This window comes from Myotis myotis, unplaced genomic scaffold, assembly GCF_014108235.1.
Source record: "Myotis myotis isolate mMyoMyo1 unplaced genomic scaffold, mMyoMyo1.p scaffold_m19_p_2, whole genome shotgun sequence".
Lineage (NCBI taxonomy): Eukaryota > Metazoa > Chordata > Mammalia > Chiroptera > Vespertilionidae > Myotis > Myotis myotis.
Window position 1 is genome coordinate 147,202,717 of NW_023416324.1, and position 6,652 is coordinate 147,209,368.

The window sequence follows — 6,652 nt, forward strand, 5'->3', positions numbered from 1 at the left end:
CATATCTTGGTCCCCACTTATTCACATTGGATACTTCTAAGACACCCCTTACCCCATGGATGCCTGAACCACAAATAGTACCGAACCCTACATCTATGCCCGAGACCACCGCATAGCAGCATTGGCATGAAAGTGCAACAAGGAATTTGGAAGGCCATAAACCTTGGGCGCTCAGCAGTACTGACACAAGCATAGATTGCTCTTGCTGAGATTTCGGGGATTTCCTGACCTGATAATCTTTGAGTAAATGTTTACTGAACTTTACTGACCTCTACTGACCTCTGATACTATCAACTTACTAGGTGCTCTGGCTACATGCTTTGCTAAGGGCAAATGTGTAACCAAGTTGAATAAAAGCAGGCAAGACAAAGGCTTGTGGTTCCTCCTCTTCACAAAGGAGGTTCCACCTGGCCCCCATGCTTAAAATTCATTTCTTCTGTAGTGTCTTCATTGTGTGTTGACCCTCCTACAAGTCCTCCTGAACTCGCCGTGCAGGTTGCGGCATATCTACTATGTTTTTCCTATACGTACATATGGAGCATAAAGTTTAATTTATAAATTTGGCACAGTAAGAGGTTAACAACCATAAGTAATAATAAAATAGCACAATTATGACAAATTCTGTAATAAAAGTTATGGGCATGTGGTCTCTATTTCTCTCTCTCTCAAATGTCATATTGTACTGTTCTCGCCCTTTTTCTTGTGCCTATTCCTGAAACTGTGTAACCATCCTTTACTTTCAGTAAATGGCTTGGCGTCACTTGTTTCAAGGTATCCCTTGCTGAAGTCTTATAGACTCAATGCTTTCTACCACAACAGGTTGCCATCCATCAGAAAATGTTTTCTGTTCAAGTCTTTCATTCACAAATTTACTGGTTTTTTTTTTTCATCTTAACACTTCCCATTCATTGGGGCCAGAAATTTTGTAGTTTGAGGTGCAACAGCAAAACTAGCATGAATTTATTTTTCCTTCTTTACAATTCACAGATAGAAGGTTCATTCTTACCATAGATCTTAGCCACCTCAACATATAAATTTTGGGGTTTTTTTTTTCTATTAAATCAAGAACTTTTTACCTTTTCACCTAAGGAAACACATTAGAGTATCTCTGGCACATTTGAATTGCCAGCATCACTGCTCTTGTATTTGGAGCCATCATTAAGAAAAATAAGGGTTGTCCTAGCCGGTTTGGCTCAGTGGATAGAGCACTGGCCTGTGGACCAAAGGGTCCTGGGTTCGATTTCAGTCAAGGGCATATAGCCCGGTTGCAGGCTCTTCCCCAGCCTGAGCCCTGGTCAGGGCACGTGCAGGAGGCAACCAATCGATGTGTTTCTCTTAAATCAATGTTTCACTCTGTTTCTCCCTCTCTCTAAAAATCAATGGAAAAATATCCTCGAGTGAGGATTAAAAAGAAAAAGAAAAATAAGGGTTACTTGAACACAAGCACATATATGGACAGCCGATCTGACAACCAAGATGGCTACTCAGTGACCAATGGTCTGATAGCCTATTGTGGACACGCTGGCCAAAGGGATGGGTGGTTAAGAGGAGGACACGGGAGATTACATCACAGCTCCTGAGACCAGCGAGCAATTTCAAACTTAAATTGCTTACTTCTGAAATTTTCCAGTTAATATTTTCAGACTGTGGTTAATGACAGGTAACTAAAAACATGAAAAACGAAACCACAGGGAAGAAGAGACTACTGGAATCCAAATACAAAGAAAGCAATAACAAAAAAGGCTGAGCCAACACTTAGAGTCTTTATTGCAGGCTCTGTCAGTCACACTCAAGACAGGAACAGTGATCATCAAACTGAGCGTGACCTAAAGTCAGCCCAAAATTCCTAAATTTTTTAACAGCTTTGCTGAAGTATAATTAATATATAAATAACTGCATGTATTTACTGTATATAAATTTTTCATTATTTGTTTTTCTAAATATATATTTTAAATTGTTTTGATCATTTAAAGATACCCCCAAACCTCACAATCTCTCCTTATGAGATCGCCCTAAGAGTACGTTGCCATCTCTGCATACTGTGCTTTGTGAGAGACAGATTTCCAGCAAGGACAGCCGACATGCTGAGATCTCAGTAAAAAACAAACAGAAAAAAAGCAAGAAGAATGGTGCATAACGTGAGTTATATTTCATAGAAGAAAGGAACCCACAATTTGTAAAACTATTTTTTTAATATATTTTTTTATTTCAGAGAGGAAGTTGAGGAGAGATAGAAACATCTCTATCCATGAGAGAGGATCACTGATCGGCCGCCTCCTGCACGACCCCCTTGAAGGGACATTTGATCTGTGCTTTTCGGTGTTAGCCATACTTCTTTTAAAAAATCTGCAGCGGTTGTGCTGTGACTTCCTGTGACCTGCAGTCCTGGTCTGCACTCGCACTGCCGCCAGCCATGGAACCCCATCCCCGCCCCACCTTCTGGCCCCTGTCCTCAGCGAGGGCTAGTTCGGTGAGATGTGCAGCCTGTGGCCGACCTGACCCTGTCCCTGCAGGTGGAGCCACTGCTACACCATCAGCACTCGCGGTACCAGGATATCCTTGTCTTCTGCAGTGAGAGCCATGGCAAAGCCCTGGTGTTGGACGGTGTCATCCAGTGCGCGGAAAGGGACGAGTTCTCCTCCCAGACGATAGCTGACCTGCCGCTCTGCAGCCACCGCAACCCACGCAAGGTGCTGGTCATAGGGATGGGGATGGGGGTGTCCCGCAGGAGCTGGGGAAGCATTCCTCTGTGGAGTCCGTGGTCCAGTGCCACATGGACGAGGATGTCATTCAATTCTCTAAGGTCCTGCCGGGCATGGCGGTTGGCTGCTCCAGCTCAAAGCTGACCCTCCACGTGGGTGAAGGTTTCAAGTTCATGAAGCCGAACCAGGACGCCCTCGATGTTATCACTGACTCCTCGGACCCCATGGGGCCTGCTGAGAGCCTCAAGGAGTTCTGTTACCAGCTCATGAAGACGGCCCTCAAGGAGGAGATGCACGCAGGTCACTCTTAGCCAGGGTGGGCTACGCCTACGGCACCATCCCCACTTACCCCAGCGGCCAGATCACCTTCATGCTGTGCAGCAAAAACCCAAGCACCAATTTCCAGGAGCTGGTGCAGCAGCTGATGCAAAAGCAGGGGGAACAGATGCAGCTAACGCTACAACTCTGATGTGCACCGGTGGCCTTTGTTCTGCATGAGTTTGCCTCAGGGCCCTGAATGATGTGAACCGAGCCCAGATGCCACTGCTGACACTGCCCAGGACCTCAGGCCAGGTTGCCAGCACACCCACCAACCAAGTGTTACAGGCCCCAGAATGCTGCTTGGCCTGCCCTGTTTGCTGGACTGTCTCTCTCTGTGGTGTTCAGCCTGCAAGCCTATACCAGCTGTGTCTGTCACCCTCTGTCACCCTCACTCACCAAACACATGCATTTATAACAGCAACAAAATGTGCAGCCATAGTGCACATGCAAGCATGCCATTTTCCTACTTACCTGTATTGTTTATTTCCACATTATTTTAATATTAATGAAGTGATTTTACATTCAAATGAGTTTTAATATTAAAATTACTACTATCCATAGTTAATGTCAAAACAATATAAAAGGATGCTGTTGCCCTTGACTCCCTTTCTAGAGAAACTACAATGACTAGTTTCTTGCATATTCTTTAAGCAATAGCCTATAGATTGAATAAGTTAATATATGTGAAGTGCTTAGAACATTGCCTAACTCAAACCAAATCTCATGTTTGCTGTACTAGTGAAAGAGGAGGTGGTAGTACTGGCAGTAGAGTGATGGAAGGTGTGCATTTACCAACCTCAATCTTTTTTTTCTAAATATATTTTTATTGATTTCAGAGAGGAAGGGAGAGGGAAAGAGAAAAGGAAAGATCAACGATGAGAGAGAACTATTGATCAGCTGCTTCCTGCATGCTCTCTACTGGAGATTGAGCCCACAAACTGGGCATGTGCCCTTGACTGGAATTGAACCCGCAACCCTCAGTCCACAGACCAATCTTCTATCCACTGAGCCAAGCCAGCTAAGGCCTCAATCTTTTTTAGTTGCTAATTATAGCTATAATATAGTACCTTGAACATTCCCTTACAGAAGGGACAATGAATAACAAGTTACTGTGATTACCATAATCTCCTAAACTAATATAAGAAACAAATGCAGAAATTAGATGTCAAAAAACAAATTATTTATAAAATGCTCCATACCCCAAGATCTAAATTAGAGCATGAGTGAGAAATGGGAAGGCTTGTGCTAATTAGATGTTGAGTGTGGAGGAGGAGTCATAATATTATTCAGCTTTTTTTCTAGTTAAAGGTAAATACTAGAAACTTAACACTTAGCAGTCACTGGCACTTCCAAATGAAGTCTCTGCTCAAAGGATGAGGCAGACGACACTGATTACCTCAATATTTTGTGTAGTATATGCTAAATAGTGGAGGTAACTTAATTTCAGTAACTTATCTCACAGATATTCTTTCAGCATAGGTTTTAAGAGAAATAAATTTGGGTCCATGATGCCACAATTCAAACTCCAAGGGAACCATAGCTCTTTTAGTTGGTGGCTCAGTTAGTTGGAGTGTCATCCCATGTACTGAAGTCTCGGGTTTGATTCCTGATCAGGGCACATAACTAGGTTTCAGGTTCTATCCCCAGTTGGGGCAAGTACAGGAGTCAACTGATCAATGTTTCTCTCTGTGTGCTGAGGCTAAAAAATAAAAATGGGTAACATATTCAGATGTTGGGTCTCCACATTAGAGTTGCATCATTGCTTTTATGCATCCTGTATTTGCCTGTAGACTGAAACTTTGGTACTGAGAAATTACAATGTCAAAATTTCAAATAGCAGCTTGCCCAATAGGGGGTGCTCCCGAAATAGAATTATTTACAGTAAAATAATTACTTGGAAAAAATAGCATTTGAGGCAGAAATACCTGAGGGAACTGCAGACTCATGTGATTTTTGGATAAGTCCTAATTCTTTGGATGCATTATCAAAATTATTACTGAAGTTGTCATTGAACTTGCAGACTCCTTTTACAGAATTATCTAAGGAACATAAATGACAGATGTTAGCATCTTGGTGGGACACCAAGAACTATAACAGTACAATCCACTGCCTTGAAGAAACACAAGTGATACCCTTAATGCAAACTTAAATTACAATAAAATGTAGTATTTACAATGAGAATTCAGACAAGACAGGCAACTCTCAACTTATGTGGGGAGTGTTTTGCTGTTTGGTCTTTTTATTAGAGGGGATGGGGTAGGCAGAGAAAAGTACATGGAGATGACAGGTCAAGATGAGAGGACAACTGGAACTAAAGCCTAGCAGTGAACAAGAGAAAGATTTTCTCGCCTGGCTAGTGTGGCTCAGTGGTTGAGCATCGACCTATGAACCAGGAGGTCATGAGTTTGATTCCCGGTCAGGGCACATGCGTGTTGCAGGCTCGATCCCCAGTGTGGGGTGTGAAGAAGGTAGCCAATCAATGATTATCTCTCATCATTGATGTCTCTATCTCTCTTTCACTCTTCCTTTCTCTCTGAAATCAATAAAAAATATATATTAAAAAAAATGAAAAAGACCTCTCTACTGCCAGTCAGGATTAGAAATTTGAAAAATAAATTTGAAAATAAAATAACAGATTATGAACAGACACGAACTTCCTATAAAGACAGTGGCAGAGGAAGACAGATTTCAAGCAGATGAGCTAAGTAAGGAAGAAAGCTCAAGATTCTTTATTTGACAATAGAGACACTTTGGAGAAAATTTCTACTAAACGTAAACCTTTCATAATCTTCCAAGGTTCCTGCCTGATAATTGTATAGATTCTCCTTCCTTTTCCGCACTTCTCCTGTCTACTAAAAATAATAGCTACTTTTTATTAAAGATCTGTTTTCTGCAAGGAGTTTTATAGGCATTCTCTCACCAAACAACCACCAGCCTGGTAAGAAAGCTCACTGTTGTTTTACTGATGAGGAAGAACTCACAGTTGGCAAGTGGTGAAACCAGAATTTGCCCACTGCTCTGCTTAATTCCAACTTTAATATCCTTTTCAGTATGCCTTTAGAATTCAGAGAGACCAGCCTGGCTGGCATGGCTCAATGCTTTGAGCATCAACCTATGAACCAGGAGTTTGAGGTTCAAATCCCTGTCAGGGCACATGCCCCGGTTGCAGGCTTAATCCCCAGTGGGGGGCGTGCAGGAAGCACCCGATCAATGATTCTCTCTCATCACTGATGTTTCTCTCTCTCTCTCTCTCTCTCTCTCTCTCTCTCTCTCTCTCTCTCTCTCTCTTCCCTTCTGAAATCAATAAAAAATAAAGTAAAATTCAGAGAGTCTAAGGACAGGCATGGGAGATCCTAATCTTCAATAGTGCCAATGGGAAAAGTTCTCGAGATACCCCAATAACACATTTATTTATATGCAGTGAGTAGTCATCTGTACATTTCATGACCATTGTCTAAGTTGAAGGACAAGATTAATTTTTAAAAATAGGTATATCCCTAGCTAGTTTGGTTCAGCGGATAGAGCACAAGCCTGCAGACCAAAGATCCCGGGTTCAATTCCCATCAAGGGCACCATACCTTGGTTGCTGGCTCCTCCCTGGCCCGGGCCTTGATTGGGGCATGTGTAGG

The 6,652-nt window shown here is 42.5% G+C and overlaps 1 pseudogene; it reads left to right on the forward strand.

Moving 5' to 3' along the window:
* The first annotated feature begins 1,653 nt into the window (after positions 1–1,653).
* Positions 1,654–3,797, forward strand: LOC118675715 (annotated as a pseudogene).
* Positions 3,798–6,652: the final 2,855 nt, after the last annotated feature.